Genomic DNA, 17,672 nt, shown 5'->3' with positions numbered 1-17,672 from the left:
TGCGCTTTAGCCGCGATTTTGGGGTAGACAGTAAGGCTTGATTTGAAGAGCGTAGAGACCTTGCAGGCTTTTGTTCCATTAATAATTCTACTTGATACGTTGGTGCTAATCCATTTAAAGATTTATAAACTAAAAGTAATACTTTAAATTCTACTCTGTAACCAGTGCAATGATCTTAGAATCGGGGTGATATGCTCTCTCTCTTTTTTCCGCACAGAAAACGGGCCGTAGCATTTTGGACAAATTGTAAACGAGATAGTGTTTGCTGACTAATTCCCAGATATAATGAGTTACAATAGTCCAATCTCTATGAAATAAAAACGTGAATTAATTTCTCAAGATCTTTAAATGAGAGAAACGGTTTTGCTTTAACGAGCAGACATAGCTGATAAAAACACGATTTTACCACAGAGTTTATTTGGCGATCAAATTTTAAATTATCGTCCAAAACAAAACCCAAATCTTTTACCCAGGGTCTCAGGTACGTTATACCTGATATACATCATATACATCATCGTATACCTATTATACATCATATATGTATAATAATAAAACAGCTTATTCAAAACCTGCTATATATGTTGGGATGTTTCCTTTAGGACAACCTGAGAATTTGGTCTAATAAATTGTTATTCTGGTTTTATCAAAATTGAACATTATGATCTGCCATTTAGTAATTTTAATTAGATTTGAATTCATTAGATAACCAATTATAATAATTATAATAATTATAATAATTATAATTATTCTATAAATGTTATTTAGTTAAGCAGCAGCAAGCACTGTGGTTCGAGATTTATATATAAAATAATAATAATAGCTAATTCACAAATTGCGCACCCTGGTTGTAAGGATCCAAAGATCCCCGTGGAATTTAACATTGAGTTGAACATTGTATTCATGACAACAAATGAACATGCGTTTGAACAAATGAACATGCGTTTGTCTTTAGGTTTGCTTGGAAAAAGCTGGCCCAAACCGAGGTAGCGTTTTATTTCTTCAATTATTGAAATAATTAAATGTTTAGTAATACACTTTTATGACAGAAATATTAGCTTACTTGCCTACATGTAGCCTAAATAATTAAATGATTTCCTTATCAACACTTTAGTAGCCTAATGCTAATGTCTAGAATTAAGTGTGAATTGCGAATTCTCTTTGTTTTAAGTCGGTCTTAAACTCGGATAGCCTGTGGGGGGTTGGGGGTTCAGGAGGTGTTAAATGTTCTGTCTTTCATATGCAGGGTGAGCCTGATGACCAGGCAAAGGCAACATACTTTTAAAGATAAATCTCTCGATGTGTCCAAATGTAGGCCCTTAAATTATAAATATTGTAGTTTTATGTATTGTATTTAAAGGGGTTTCACACACACTTTCAGTTGAAGTGTTCAATCCATTTGTTTCAACAAAAAAAACCATTTGTTTTGTAGAATTTTAACATGTTTGAGCAGTGTGTGTGTCAATAATCTGGCATTATCTAAACATGAACTATCGACGAAACGCGTTCTTGCCAACTAAACGAATGCAAGTGAGCAGCAGATACAGAGCTCTTTTATTCGCGATCCACCTAGTTTTATTGTACGGTGAATTCAACAAGTCATGCTGTGTCTTTGAAGCAACAAAGGCTAAATCATTTGTTACAGTTTTTTTTCGTGATTTGTATGGATGACACACAGCGACATAAGTATTATCAGCTGTATGATGGGTTTTTACCCTGAAATGTTTAATTTCGAGAGAGACCTGGCGCGCGCAGTGCAGGGAGACTAAATAAAATAAAATAAAAGAGATCCAGCGCGAGAGAGAAGCAAAGAAAAACGCATGATCTTATTTTATGTTGCTTGTTTGAACTATTTTCGTTTTGTAGACAAGCCTACTGTTTGTTTATTTAGCTGCAATTTCTTTGGCAATAGCCTACAGATTTAAAATGTCGCAAGAATAAGATTCTGTTTCTTACTTAGAAAATAAACTCTTAACTCGATGCAACCCTGTTTTAAATAAATAAACTGCCCCCGACACTTTATTTAAACCTTGAAATGCCCAGGATCTGTTTTTAAAAATGTCTTCCTTTGCTATGGCGGGTATCAATGTCATTCATCTCAATTTCGTGAATGATTCACAAAACAATAATTTAGCAGATTAAAGCTTCGTCATTTTCATTTTCTGACGCGATCGGCTGATAATCTTCCTTCATCAGTTTTCTCGTCTGTCCTCTACTGAAATGTAGCAAATTTATGTTGAAATGTGCCATTGATAATTAAACAAAACGCTTGACTTCAATAAACAGTTACATATCTAAGCATCAAGAATGGTAAAACATTTAACGCTGTCAGTCAAGGCTGAGATTCGATCTCGCATCGCTTGAAACTCCGTGAAGCTCGTGCTGTTGCGTTGTCCACTGAGCTATCGTCGGACCGCTGTTAACATCACGTTTTATGCTCTTACAAAGCCTCATTGATGTAGCCTAATATTTTTCTATTGCAATGTTTTGTGCTGAAATGTTTTCATTATTTATTAAATGTATTACATTTAATTTCAGTCTTGTGATTATGAATTCGTTTAACTACATCTTTCACTTGAATTGATCTGTTACCACATTTCAACCACTCTCAATGAGCCGCGGCGCGGCGGCAGATTACGCAATAGAGAGAATAAACTGACACTTTTCAAAGTCTACGAATGTAACGCATCTTAGCGGTCAAAGGCAGCAAATACACACCCGCAATTTTACCACCGCGGGAACGGCGGCGGTAAAAGTCGTATTCTGGTTGAGTACCATCTGTATGTTCTGTAAAAAAAAAAAAGGACCGATACTATTACTACTTTTATACTGTAATTATATTTTGCTGACTGAAAATAAAGAATTAAAAAAATAAATAAATACCAATCAGTGCCTTTAGTCTCGTTGACTCGTTCCTGTCTGTGTCAGTGTAGAGGACCTGGCTGATTATTACCCAATCTTTGTACAACATATTTGATGTTAATATTGTGCCTTTTGTAGCATCTGGATGAAATCAGGATGACTCATTTCATTCTAAGATTCAGAAAGCTTTTAACCTATTGACTCATTTCATGTAAATCACAGGTCCAGCGCCAAAGAGTCTGCATCAAATTGCTCCATTGACACCTTTAGGGGCATGTGAGAGTGTAAGCAGAAACACCCCCAAAAACTCCCAGCTCAAACTTGTGAGCTTCAAAAAGATCTTAATCAACTCAAGAAGGCCAGGTGGCATGGATGGACCTCTCAGAGACGCCTGTCACGGTTAATGAATTCACTGGCCCTGTCCCAATACCCGGACTTGCGCCCTTGTGCCCCTCCATGCGTGTTCTCGCTAAGGGGTGCAAGACCGTAGGGTGTCCCGATTATCTAATGATGTTCTCCAGGGGTGCTCATCAGCGCACTTAATGCACCCCTTTCGCAAGTGCGCATCAGAACTCACTTTGCTTTAGGGTATTACCCAGAATCCTTGTAGTGTCGTGACGTTTCGAACAGCTAACCAATGGGGGAGCAAAACGGTTGCTAACTAACCTAAAATCTCAAGCTGCGTCAATAGCAGAGGAGAAAGTCTGCGAAATTACTACTGTTATTGTGTCACGAAATGTAGTTTTAATAGTTTTTCAGTTGAGAATGTAGTTGTTTAAAGCTCAAATATGTTATTTATTTATACAGATAGCTCCTATTTAAAATTTTGATCTGACGTTTTCAGAGTTGTGAGATCAGGCAATCACCAGGTGCTCAGCGCTCATGTATCCCGCCTGGAAGCCTTTACCTCGGTTAGTTTTTCTGACGTTTGCCGCTGGCCGATGTCTCTAGTCTAATTGTTAAACATGAGATATAATTTTTCTTGTGTAGGCTATATCTAACGGGCGATCTTTGATCTCATTAATCTATAATTTGTTCCCTGGCAAAACGTTTTTTGGCTGAGGGCAAAGTTTAGTTTCATAACTTTATATAAATTAGTTAGGCTATTTATCTTTAACGTTGTAGCCTGCAGACTTATGTTTGTCTGAATCGTTTAAAGCTGCCGTCGGCAACATTTTTTTGATAAAATTCAGTGAAATTGATACTATACACAGGTTTCTTGTATACAAACAATACCGGATGCGCGCGCATCCAAGAGGCAAGACCGCTATATGTTATGCCGAGTTCTGTAAAAGAACATTGTAATTAACGTAGATTTCGCATTGTTTGTAAATTCTTGTTGACTCAATAATAAACTGCAATTTCAGAGTTGAATCTGTTTGCTTGTGTTTCATTTGCATATTAATATAACATTATGTAAAAAGTTAGTTAGTTGACTAGTATGAAATTGTCCAACTAAGTTTGCGAATCATAAAAACATGACATACCCTATGCATTTAGGTTAGTTTACAGCACAACAGCTCCGCGTTATCGCTGCTTCTGCTAGATATAGCCGTAAAGACTGTTGCTTTCTGCCTCTTAGATGCGCGCGCATCTACGTGATGACGTTGCACAGAAACCCATGTATAATCCGACAGAAAAACATAAATAAGGTGGTTTTAGAAAAAAAACAGAGTCAAGTCAAGTCAAGTCATCTTTATTTATATAGCGCTTTTTACAATACAGATTGTATCAAAGCAGCTTCACAGTGATAACATGAAAATAATACAAAAAAAACAATTTCATCATCATCCACCTTTAAGGCAGATCTATAATATTGTTGAATATTAAATGTCCCCAACTAAGCAAGCCAGAAGGTAAGGCAACAGCGGCAAGGAACCAAAACTCCATCAGGTGACAGAATGGAGGAAAAAAACCTTGGGAGAACCCAGGCTCAGTCGGGGGCCAGTTCTCCTCTGGCCAATGAGTGAACAGTGTATGAAGTTCAGAATGAATCAGAGTATTTGTCCAGTTCCGGTTGGTTGAAGTCGGAGTGGAGAGGAGGAGAGACTGGTTGACACTTCAGGTCAGCGGCGTCGTCGTCGTGTCCAGGCGCTGGTCCTTCATCAGATCTGGATACGGCCTGGTTCCGGTGGACAGCAGTAAAACCTCGGGATAGACAGAGAGACTAATATTAGCGTAGACGCCACCCTTCTTATGATGTACCAAGTACATCAGGATTTACGGGAAGTGTTCCCGGTCCCGGCTGTTCTAAACTATGCAGCCTAATTATATAAGTCTATAATGTGTTATGTGTATGCTAGGCCGAAGAGATGTGTTTTTAGTCTAGATTTGAACTGACAGAGTGTGTCTGCTTCCCGGACAATGGTAGGAAGACTGTTCCAAAGTTTTGGTGCTAAATAGGAAAAGGATCTACCGCCAGCAGTCGATTTTGATATTCTAGGTATTATTAACTGGCCGGAATTTTGAGATCGCAGTAGACGTGAAGGACTATAATGCGTTAAGAGCTCGCTCAAGTACTGCGGAGCTAAACCATTTAGTGCTTTGTAAGTGATCAGCAATATTTTAAAATTTATACGATGTTTAATAGGCAGCCAATGCAGTGTTGACAGAACAGGGCTAATATGGTCATACTTCCTGGTTCTAGTAAGAACTCGAGCTGCTGCGTTTTGAACTAGCTGTAGTTTGTTTATTAAGCGTGCAGGGCAACCACCCAGTAGAGCATTACAATAATCTAGCCTTGAGGTCATAAACGCATGAACTAATTGTTCTGCATTATTCATTGAGAGCATATGACGTAATTTAGATATATTTTTAAGATGGAAGAAAGCGGTTTTACAGATACTAGACACATGACTTTCAAATGAAAGATTGGTATCAAAGAGCACACCCAGGTTCCTAACCGACGACGAAGACTTAACAGAGCAGCCATCAAGTTTTAGACAGTACTCTAGGTTATTACGTGTGGAAGTTTTTTGTCCAATAATTAGAATCTCTGTTTTTTCTGAATTTAGTAGTAGGAAATTACTAGTCATCCAATTTTTTATATCAGCTATGCATTCCGTTAATTTTGTGAATTGGTAGGTTTCGTTAGGTTTTGAAGAAATATACAGCTGAGTATCGTCGGCATAACAGTGAAAGCTAATTCCATGTTTCCTAATGATATCTCCTAATGGTAGCATATACAGAGTGAACAGCAGCGGTCCTAGTACTGAGCCTTGTGGTACGCCATACTGAACTTGTGATTGATAAGACATCTCTTCATTTACTGCTACAAACTGATAACGGTCAGATAAGTATGATTTAAACCATGCTAGTGCAATTCCACTAATGCCAACATAATGTTCGAGTTCGAGTTCAGAGCTTCTAACTCCACCTGGAGCGTGTTATTTTCTTTTGCAAAGATCCACCGTCCCGGATCATCGGGTCTAATCAGTGCAAGGGGGTGTGAGATCTGACTGTCAATCACAGGTCGTGCACAAATCACAGATCCCCCTTCCTCGCGCAGACGCGGACGTTACAATATCACATGCACACGACACGCCTGAAGTTCGCCTGAAGATTGCACGAAGCGTGATGGCAGAGAGAAAATCTAATAGCAAGCTTCCAATTCCTCGGTTATTGCTATCTATGGATAGATTAGCCAGGGCAGCCTACCTCCGAGTCTATGGTGTTGATCGATGTTGAAGAGACGGACGCGTTCACAGAAAATCAGGTACACATGCACTGACGATGGGCGGGTGCTCGTTGGTAGTGGGGGAGGGGCATGAGAGTTGTAAATATTAAACATTTTGTCTAAGTCCTGTTGTAAAGTTTTTCTTTCATCGAAGCAAGGACCAGTGAGACAGTTGGGATCGCGTTCAGAAGTTGTTATTTATTGTAACACGGCTGCGGGTTCGTCCAAAATCAGTCTGACTCTAATACAGTATTGCATTGTAGTTATATACATTCCAAGGGGGAGGGATTACATAGAGGCGGAGATTCTAAACAAAGCATGTAAATGTAGCCTACCTGAGTCAAATCTCTTACAGAGATTTCCTGATCTCATCAGCATAACAGTGATTCAGAGCTAATGCTAATCCAATCAGCCGGACTAATCAACGACTGGGCCAGGGGCTCCAAGAGCCATTTGGGCTCCAAAGGCCATTAGGAAAACAAAAGGTGAGAGTCTCAGTGATTCTGTTCATTTAACTTACAATAGAGAAAACAGGTCTGGCAGGAATCTCTTGCTGGCATTGCAGGAATCTCAATAATCATCTGAAATCAGTAGGGGTGTGACGAGACCCTTATCTCACGAGACAAGACAAAGACGAGATTGGGTTCACGAGAATGAGACGAGACGAGATTTTTGCACAATATTTGATAGAACTCCTCAATGACAAAATTCATGACTGGAAAAATAGTCTGCAGGTGCATTTTGAATTGTTGTAACTAAATCATCTTGTAATGAATGTCATTTCAGTTCTACTTTGAGTATGAATTATCAAATACATTAAAATACAACAATATAGAAGCACTGTAAAGGTTTTACCACAAACTCAACTGACTAGCTTCTCTCAAGTATGATTTCACACGAGTCTCTTCAGACCTTACTGTACATTATGAGCTTCCAGAACTTCTGAGGCTGTGTGTGACCTCCAAATAAAACTACTTTTCACAAATTGAAAATAGAAATAAAAACTGTATAAAACAACAGTTTTTCTTAGTCTTATTAGTGCAAACGATAATTAAGTGCAAGTGCAACCATAATCAAAGTAGGCCAACTCTCTCTGTATTCAAAGTGCAAGCAGAGACCAAAGCAGAGACCAGAGCCACAACTATAACATCCAGAGATAGGTTTGATATTGGGAGACGGGCTATTGTATGCAGTCTAATTTGCGCGCATCGTGTTTTACTTTCATTTTCACTCCGTAGTGGCGGTGCTGAACGCGCGTTCTACAAGATAAGGGGGCCATTCACACAGAATGCGTTTTTGCTGTGTAAAATGCGATACGCTGGCAGTAGAATGGGGGAACTGATTTTAACTTGAGCGCCGCGTTTTTAGAATGCTGTGTCATGCGCGAGACGCTGCAAAAGATGCAAGACGCGAGCGCAAGGTTACACATCCGTCTAGCGTGTTTACATAGAAAAACAATGGAAAAGTACCGCACTGCAATGGAAAAACACGTTCTGTGTGAACCGCCATCTCAGACATATCAAGACATCTCATTCTCAGAAGACATCTCAGATCGACTCTCTGTTGCGCAACAAATCCTCCGCCATCGTAACGCGATCAGTGAACTGTGATTCCTGCAGCACTGTCACAGTCTGTGTGCGACTGCAACTCGTGCTGGATGAGCAGAGTAGATGTTTACAATACAATAGCAAAACGACAGTGGAGGCGGTGCCGCGGTGTACACCGTAATGTAATGTGAACGTGGCAAATTCTTTGCTAATCATGGCGATATCGCGACACAGCTTTTCACTCGACGAGAAATCTCGTCACATTTTAGTCTCGCGAAATCTCGTGGCACGAGATCTCGTCACACCCCTAGAAATCAGTCTACTAAACTTTATCAGTTTATATACTATTGCAGTGGAAAAACTAAATTAAACATTTAATAAATTTGTAATCCTTCAGTCCCCCGTTTGAGAGTTCTTAAAAACCTCACAAAATACAAATTTAACACTTAAAAGTTCATTCTTGTAACTTGTGATCATTACAGGCACGTATAACTTATTCTGTGTAGTTCTTCTGTAATAACATGCGGACACAGAAACAAACATGCAATTAGGGTTCGTGAACCTTTCAGTCATCCATTGGAATTTTGCTGAAAAATCAAAAATGTCTTGTTGGATTTTGTTCAAGTTCTCTGTTGGATCCATTAAACCTGTGAGACGGGATTAAAGCTCCAAAAGTTAGTAGTACGACAATCTTGATCATGTTCCATGGATGACTGAAGATTCCACTGTTTACATACGGAACGTATGTGAGTCTCTGCGTTGTGTATTTTTTTCTTTTTCTTTGTGATAGTTGGCTCAGCAGTGGATCGAGTCGTTTTCTGGAAGGTTTGTGGCATTATATGCCGGTGAGGAGGTCGGTGCATATGGGTCTCGGGACAGCCATGTGGTATCTGCACAGAGGAAGAAAGAAAACAAAAGAGAAAACGGCAACAGAGCAGTATTCGTTCGTTGTAAAGACTGGTTGTATCCTCTGTTCCATCCGAGTCTGCTATTTGTTGTTCATTCTTTCCCTAATACTTAATTCATGAGACACCTATGAACCCGTGAGGTAAGGATGGACTAGAGGATGGGGAAGGCCTAAGAGGGAAATCTTCACCCTGGGTTAACCCCCGAACGCCTGTTGCGTTCAGTCCTTCCCAGGGCACCTCACTTGTCCGTGTGTCCTATCCTGTCCCTGTTTAAGGGGGAAACAACCACGAGTCCAATGACGAGGGGAGGGGTTGCTTCAAAGTAGCAAACAAATGGAGTAAAAGCTGTATAACATTGTTAACTTGTCTTAAGTTATGCTTGTTTTTTCTACATTCTTTTCAAAAATGTCCGTGCTTGCCACAGTAAGAACAACTGGCTTCTCTAGGACTTTTGCGTTTCTTTGGCTTCTCTGAGTTGACCTTAAAAGATGCTGCTGCAACTTGTATTCTTGCCTGGACATCAGAATCTCGTTCCCACGTGACTAAACTGTCCAGGTTGTCTTCCAGGGTTCTACTGGACCATGTTAATTCTAAGTAAGACAATGCATTTTTATGTTCTGACAGAAGACCCTGAAACCATGTGCGAACTAGGGGACCATTATCACCTAGCACCTTCTCTGACGTGTCAGCAATTCCGCTGTAAGCTGCAGCGGTCTGACAGAATCTTTCTGTGTACTCACAAACAGTTTCATCCTTCTTCTGTAAACAACTAGTGAGCTTTGACCAGTCCATGTGTGGTCCAACAATGTTCTTTAGAATTTTCAAGACACCTTCTCTCAAATCATCTTTACTGGCCTGTTGCAGTTCAGAATTGTTTATAGCACTTTCAAAATCATTGAATTCTGACTCAGTCAAGATCTGTGATATTAGCTGGGTGACTTCAGCTAGAGTCATATCATAGAGCCGCATCTTTTTAGACAACTCTCTCCTAAACTCAGAAAAATTTCTTTGCACTGATGGCAAACTTTCAGCAATTCTCTCAATATCTTTAGGACCTAAAGAGGTTTTGACTGCTTGTGGCTGCAATATGGGGGTTGCAAATGAAACTGTATCGACACCTTTTCCCTGAGGCTTTTGTCTAGCTACGCACACTTCAGCTGCATTTACATCTGCATTTACATTGTCCTCTATTCTATCAAAATACTGTAAATCAGGATAGCTTTGATCTAACTGTTGGTCTTCTGAGTCACATTTGGTTGAGGCCTTGTTATGGCCCACCTTGTCTGTGAGACAGGACATTCGAGTGTGCAATTGTTTGTTCTGTTCAGTTAATTTAGCAATACACCGAGCTTGTTCTTGGGCAATGGATAAGCTAAATTCTCTGTGACATAAGATAATACCTTTCACATTTTTCTTCCTGATACATGCACCCAACACTTTCTTGCAATCTTCAATTGACCATACTTTGTCTGCATCAATGCCAAATTTCTTTGTTAAATTCAATCTGACTGGTTCAGTCACGATGGAGTCCATGTGCTCTGATAACCAAGACTTGAATTCACTATCAGTCCATAAAGGGGTAGTCAGTCTAGTACTTTTCCTAAACATTGTGAATTTCTATGTTACCACACAAACAAACACTAAACTTCTCTCTACTGTCTTACAAACAGAGGGTACAATCTTATAAGCACATGACGCTAATCTTCTCTAGCTTAAAGGACAGGCCTTCTCTAGCAAGAGGATACACACAAATCTTAACATGTAATGCTAACCTTCTCTGTGAAACAAAGGATAAACAAACTAACTAGCACGTAATGCTAATCTTCCCTGCCTGAGAACAGAGGATACCAAAATATTAGCGTAATGTTAAACTTCCCTGCCTAAAAACAGAGGATAACTTTCATCTCTAAAAGAAAAACTTTAGAGGATAACTTAGTTAACCAAACCCTGCAGCTGTCTGTTAACTCTTCTCTGAACGGCACAGAGGATCACATTTGTACTGGTCTGCAAAGGTTCTTTTGTATAGAGCAGCACTCACCAAACCTTAGTTGAGAGGTTTCAAGATTCAGTCTGGAACTCAGTCAGTTGAGATCTTTGTTGAGATTCAGTCTGGAAAAGTTCATTCTTTGTTGCTTGAAGTTTTCAATGAGGAAGCTGGAACTATATCCGGGTCACGGCACCATCTGATGTAAAGTTTTTCTTTCATCGAAGCAAGAACCAGTGAGACAGTTGGGATCGCGTTCAGAAGTTGTTATTTATTGTAACACGGCTGCGGGTTCGTCCAAAATCAGTCTGACTCTAATACAGTATTGCATTGTAGTTATATACATTCCCAGGGCCGTTTGAAGGAATTTGGGGGCCCCAAGCAAAATGGACATGGAGGCCCCCCCCTCCCCCCCCCCCATCCCATTATTATATAATGTTTAATAATTATTAATAGTGCTGTAAATTATCAGTTTATTGTAACACACATTATGTCTATCATATAATATATTGGGTATTGGGTAATGATTAAAAAATGTTTGTAAACCTTTAAGGAACCATTTTTTTAAACATCTATAAACATTACATAGATAGACGAACCAGATATTCCTAACACTTTGTTAAGGGTTACTAGTTGGTTTGTAAACTGTCTATAAACATTATCTGGAAGGTTATTATAAAGTTGCGACAGATGACTATAATACCTTGTTAAATAGTTAATAAAGAGTACCAGCAAAACACGTGGGTTGTCCTGATACTGTACTTCAAAATGTAACAGTGTAAAAATTGCCACACAGAATAAAGTAACTGTTCAAGGTCCATTGGTAACTTATAAAAATAATGTCATATTTGCGTAAACTGTTACTACCGTATATCACACGACACTAGCACATTAAGATAAGCTATGAAAAAATCATGTTCCTCTGCCTCTTTCTGGTTAAATACTGTTTATAGATGGGTAAAAAGACTGTTTGCTAACTGTTAAATGACAATTAACTAAAGATTAAATAACTAACCATTTACCATCTATTAATGATGGTTATTATAAAGTGTTACCGAAAAGATATGTTAGCATTTCCATATTTTGATATTAGAAGGGAAGGGATGCAGCTGCTTTCACAACTACCAATGCTTAAAATCATCCCAAGCTAATGTTTGATGCACAGAATGTATTGTGTGGTTTTCCTAACCCCCATAAATAGATTATCACGGTGGAATAGTTAGAAGGCTAAGTTATATGCTATGCCACTTTCATCAAAACCTATTACAAGCTATAGCAATGTCATGTCATTAAATACGATAAACAGTGATTCTGGAACAGATCTGCGTCTTCCTTATCCCATTAAAAAAACATATTACAGCAAAAGAAAAGTTGCACTAACTGTTCGTTACCAGCAGCGTTTGCCGTCAGGCAGGTAGCTAACATAAACATATTTTTGCTAGCCTACCTGCTGCAAAATTACACCATTTGTACAAGACAAGTAGAGCTATTTTATCCAGTGTAATTTATCACTTACCACTATCTTGTTTTTCTTTTTTGGCTTCCTGAAGCATAATTCTGCTTTATTATGACTACCGAGGAGGTTTTGTATTTTGCCGGCCGCAGAGATCGCGTGGTTGGCTGGCTGCTGTCAGCGAGAGGGGCCCTCTTGAGGGGTATCCCGATAACAGTGTCATTGCACTTTACTGCATTGACTATCAAAGGGGTGCTCACGCAGTTTGTCGTTGCATTTTATTCTTAACCAGTCGTTGTCTTGGGGCCCCAGGCCAGCTCGGGGCCCCAAGCAATTGCTTGGTTTGCTTGCCTTGTCGCGACGGGCCTATAGATTCCAAGGGGGAGGGATTACATAGAGGCGGAGATTCTAAACAAAGCATGTAAATGTAGCCTACCTGAGTCAAATCTCTTACAGAGATTTCCTGATCTCATCAGCATAACAGTGATTCAGAGCTAATGCTAATCCAATCAGCCGGACTAATCAACGACTGGGCCAGGGGCTCCAAGAGCCATTTGGGCTCCAAAGAATCTCTCATTCTGGCAGGAATCTCTTGCTGGCATTGTAGGAATCTCAATAATCATCTGAAATCAGTCTACTAAACTTTATCAGTTTATATACTATTGCAGTGGAAAAACTAAATTAAACATTTAATAAATTTGTAATCCTTCAGTCCACTCAATCTGCCAGACTTGCCGACGGCAGCTTTAACTTTATTTCTTGACTTGTATAGGTTCTAAAACCTTTTAGGTGGCCAGCGCCATGTTTGCTCTCCTTTTCTTTTTTTTCTTTTTTTTTTATTAAGCTTCAACACAAACAAACAAGGTACATTAACAAATCTCTGAATATAACAGCAGTTGGTTGAGCATAGGTTGAGCATAGCTATTTACAAAGAACAGAAAACTCACAATAAAACAATCAAATAATTAAATAAAAGAAATACAAAAATAAATATAAATTAAAATTTAAATTAATTTAAACGAAACCAAAAGAGACATACATTTAAAGGCTTTCTGATTTTTTACAAATTGTAAAGATTTGCACAAGAGTTTAACCTCATTTATCCACTGAATAAAGTTAGGTTTAGATTTAAACCATCTGCATTTATAAATGAAAAACTTTCCAAAACATAACAAGAAATTAATAATTAAATCACAATCTTGGTTTTCCAGACAAACACCAAACCTAATCAACTTCACCATATGTTTGCTCTCCTGATCACAACAGAAGTGACATGTGCAAAACTGTCCCAATTCTGCTCTTTACAGCTTCGGCCTCTTGCGCACATACTCTGCTAAGTGCACTTTCAACAAGTGTCCACTTCGAGGAAGACCTTAAGGCATAGTGTGGATATTGGGACAGGGCCAATGACATTTTCGGACATGGCCATTGACTCCAATGTTAAATGGGTCCATGGCCAATTCTTTTATAGTCAAAAACTCGAGAGAGGAACCATTGTCAAAAAAATTTTGTCCACCACTCTTGTTCATCCAAAACAAACTACAATATAGACTCAAGGTGTTAAATACCGGAATTATCCTTTAAAGGGATAGTTCACCCAAAAATGAAAATTAGCCCATGATTTATTCATCCTCAAGTCATCCTAGGTGTATGTGACATTCTTCTTTCAGACGAATATCGGAGTTATATTAAAACATTTCCTGGCTCTTCCAAGCTTTATAATGGCAGTGAATGGCCGTAAAAGTGCATCTATCCATCATTAAAGTGCTCCTCACAGCTCTGGGGGGGTTAATAAAGGCCTTCTGAAGCGAAGCGATGAGTTTGTGTTAGAAAAATATCCATATTTAAAACTTTACAAAGTAAAATAACTAGCTTCCGTCCACACGAACATACAGATTACACTTAAGTCTAAAGCGCAATATATGCGACGTACTGCTGATATTTACGCTACGCCATAACGCACTACTCTACTTCAACGTCATAAATTGCGCAAGTTGTGCTTTAGACGCAAGAAGACTGCGTTTGGCCGGAAGCTAGAATTTTACTTTGTAACATGTTAAATATGGATTTTTTTCTTAAACTCATTGCTTTAGATAATGTGCCTTTATTAACCCTCCGGAGCCGTATGGAGCACTTTTATGATGAATAGAGGCACTTTAATGGACTTTTTAAATATAACTCTTAAAGAAGAACGTCATATACATCTAGGATCCCAGCAAACACATTTACGTTGTGGCAACGTCTCTGGCACGTCGCATTTCTGCTACGGCAACATCGCTGTATTCGTCCTCACAACATTGTAGCAACATATAATTGTAAGACGCGACAGGGCTGTAGCAACGTTGTTACGCGACATTCAGCAACTGAGACGACGTTCTTACAATTTTTTTATATGCTGATAGATATGCCTAAAGATATCCCCCATTTAGCATTTTAGATAATTATATAGGCCTACTTATTAAATATTGTTTATCCTTAGGTCCTATTAATATTGAATGGGGCTATCAGTAATTTAGCCTAATTATAATCAACACCTGCAAGTGTACACTTTAACCCTCTGGGGACCAAGGTGTTTTTGGGGCCCTTGGGATGTTTTGAAATGCCCTGACATTTGTGCTTTTTTCAGTTATTTATAAACATGTTAATGGCAAAGGTGTAAATTCACTCTATATAGCACAAACGGGGCTACCATAATATGTGAGCAACATGTATGTACATGTTTGTATTTTTAAGAGAATAATGTTTATGCGTGGTTATTGAAAAAAATAAAAATGAAAGTTGCTGAAATGAGACCACAAAACGCATACTAAATATGTGTTCCGAAGACTTTTGACTAATGGATATTGTCCCTTCGAGTTCTGGCTTCAAAATGATGTGAAAAACATCCTGCCTAATCGGTCACATAAAACAATACATTGATTTAAACTTTGTAAGACAGTTTTTTTTTCAGAAGAGTTTTATGCAGGAGTGGTAATGGCCCATCAATATGAATGAGATTCAGACCAGGGGTGTGACAGACACTCCCCCAATGGCCCATCATGAGGCAAGCCTAAGAGAGGTTTTGTTTTTCAATCTGTTTTATTGTAATTCCTCTGTGGAGGAACTAAATGTTCAACTGAAGACACAAGTGAACATTGCATGCCTGGCATTTCCCACAAGGTGTGTCCTGCCTTTTACCAAGCTGTCCTTTTACAAAGCACACAGATCTTGCGACCAACTGTGCAAAAAGGAATATTTCGCAAAACTGCAATAGAAACAGTTTTTGCACATTTACAGTCACCTGACTTAGAAGACGCGGTGTGTTTGGGGTCCGTGTATGCAAATAATAATAATAATTATCATCATTATTATAACATTTATTAGGCTACATATTTAGAGACGCTTTTATCCAAAAAATGAACAAAGCAATTTGTTAAATGTCATTCATAATACGGGTTAGACAATAATAATACAGGGCTAAGATTATCACAAATAAACACAAGATTTTGACGCATATCCAACGGTTTGTGGTGTGGAGTGTGGAGCGCGCACAACTTGGCACGGAGCCGCGGACGCGAACACTTGCATTTTCCTATCAACAGTGGAAACAACTTAAAATACTTCGGGCTGGAGCTTGTGGGTGCAGTGAGGAGGGAACGTCAAATGTACAATCCCATGCTCCTTGCAAAAATTCAGTGCAGACACTGACACATGGGAAGCATGGTTATCTAACAAAAGGAGGACCTTTGACTCCTGCGATGGCTTTGTGTGGTTGGCAAAATGGCGTAGGAAAACTAAAAACTCATCGTCCTGCATCCATCCTGAACCATTTGCTGCACCAACACATCCAGTGGGTCCGTCACGGATAAAGTGTGCATGAAATTTCTTCCGAGGGAAGATAAAGAAAGGGGGAATATAATTTCCCTGTGCATTGACCACAACAGCAACAGTAACTAGTTTACCTCTCTCACCAGATGTCATGGCCCCAATCTGCCGCAACCCTTTGGACGCAATGATTTTTTCTGGTACTTGCACGGTGGAAACTCCGGTTTCATCCATATTCCAGATATTTTGTGGCTGCAAACCATGCTTGTCATACACGCTTTTCAGGTTCTTAAAAAAAGTGCCCACATTGTGTTTGTTGAAGCTTGAGGCCCTGGTTGCTTGTGGCTTCCTGATGGACAGTGTGGGGTTACGCTTAAGGAAAGATCATCCAGTCCTTTCCTGCCATCTCATTTGTCTTCCAGGACTCTGGATATGTGCAATTAAATTGCACTGCACACTGGAAGGCAAGTTTTCGGACCTGAAAAACAACAACATGCAAATTGTATGAATTGTTTATATTATTTATATGTAATGTTTATTTCCAACTGACCTTGTTTAAAATTAATACTATTACTATTTTTTATTAAACAAGCTAATTTGTTAACTTCAATGAAATGTAAGGTTAGCCAACTAAATAAATTGTATAGATTTTTTTTGTGGATGCTCTCTAGAATTAACCTTTTTATTTATATATTTGTTATTTAGTAACAATTTACAATTAGGCTCTATATTATAAATTAACCAACATGGCCTAACAATTCCAATGTCCAAGCAATCTATAGGCCTATTACTTTCTGTTTTTAGTAAAAATAAATAAAATAAAAAATAATAATAAAACTTAATTTATTATGCTGGAAACTAATACAACCACTGATTTTTTAAATGTTTTGGTTTTTAACAAGTTAATAAGCTTTTACCAAACAACCTTATTGTGAAGTGTTAGCTTAGCCCATAGTACATGGCAGATGCTATTCTTAAATAGTCCCTGAGCTTCTTTTCCTGCTCTGCTCTAAAGACCTGCTTGTGGCGAGAATAACCGACAGTGGGTAGCTTGCTGCTACCAGCCTCCTGAAGCTTTCTCTTCTGCATGACCAAACGATGGAGAGTCACATGGCAAATACCATACAACTTTGCCACTCCTCTGATAGACCTGCCACTATCCACATGCCTGGCAGCAATACACAGAAGGTCCCTACTCACTCTATCTGTTTTCCGCTTTGGATGTCTCATTCTGTAAAAAAAAACTGAAAGAATTAGGCTCCCTGTTTTAATTTCAATATCGTGAACACTTGGCGGCTTAGTTGTAACATTGTGCTACAACTAACCCAGCTGTGTAAAATATATTTTAAACCTAGCTAACAGTTGCTAGGAGTTGCTGACATGTTTCAAAATGGTGCCATGTTTTAGCCAACAAGACAGTGATTAAGGCAATATAAAGTTC

The sequence above is a fragment of the Phoxinus phoxinus genome, assembly GCF_949152265.1.
Source record: "Phoxinus phoxinus genome assembly, chromosome: 8".
Classification (NCBI taxonomy): Eukaryota; Metazoa; Chordata; class Actinopteri; order Cypriniformes; family Leuciscidae; genus Phoxinus; species Phoxinus phoxinus.
Note: the sequence above shows the minus strand (reverse complement) of the source record.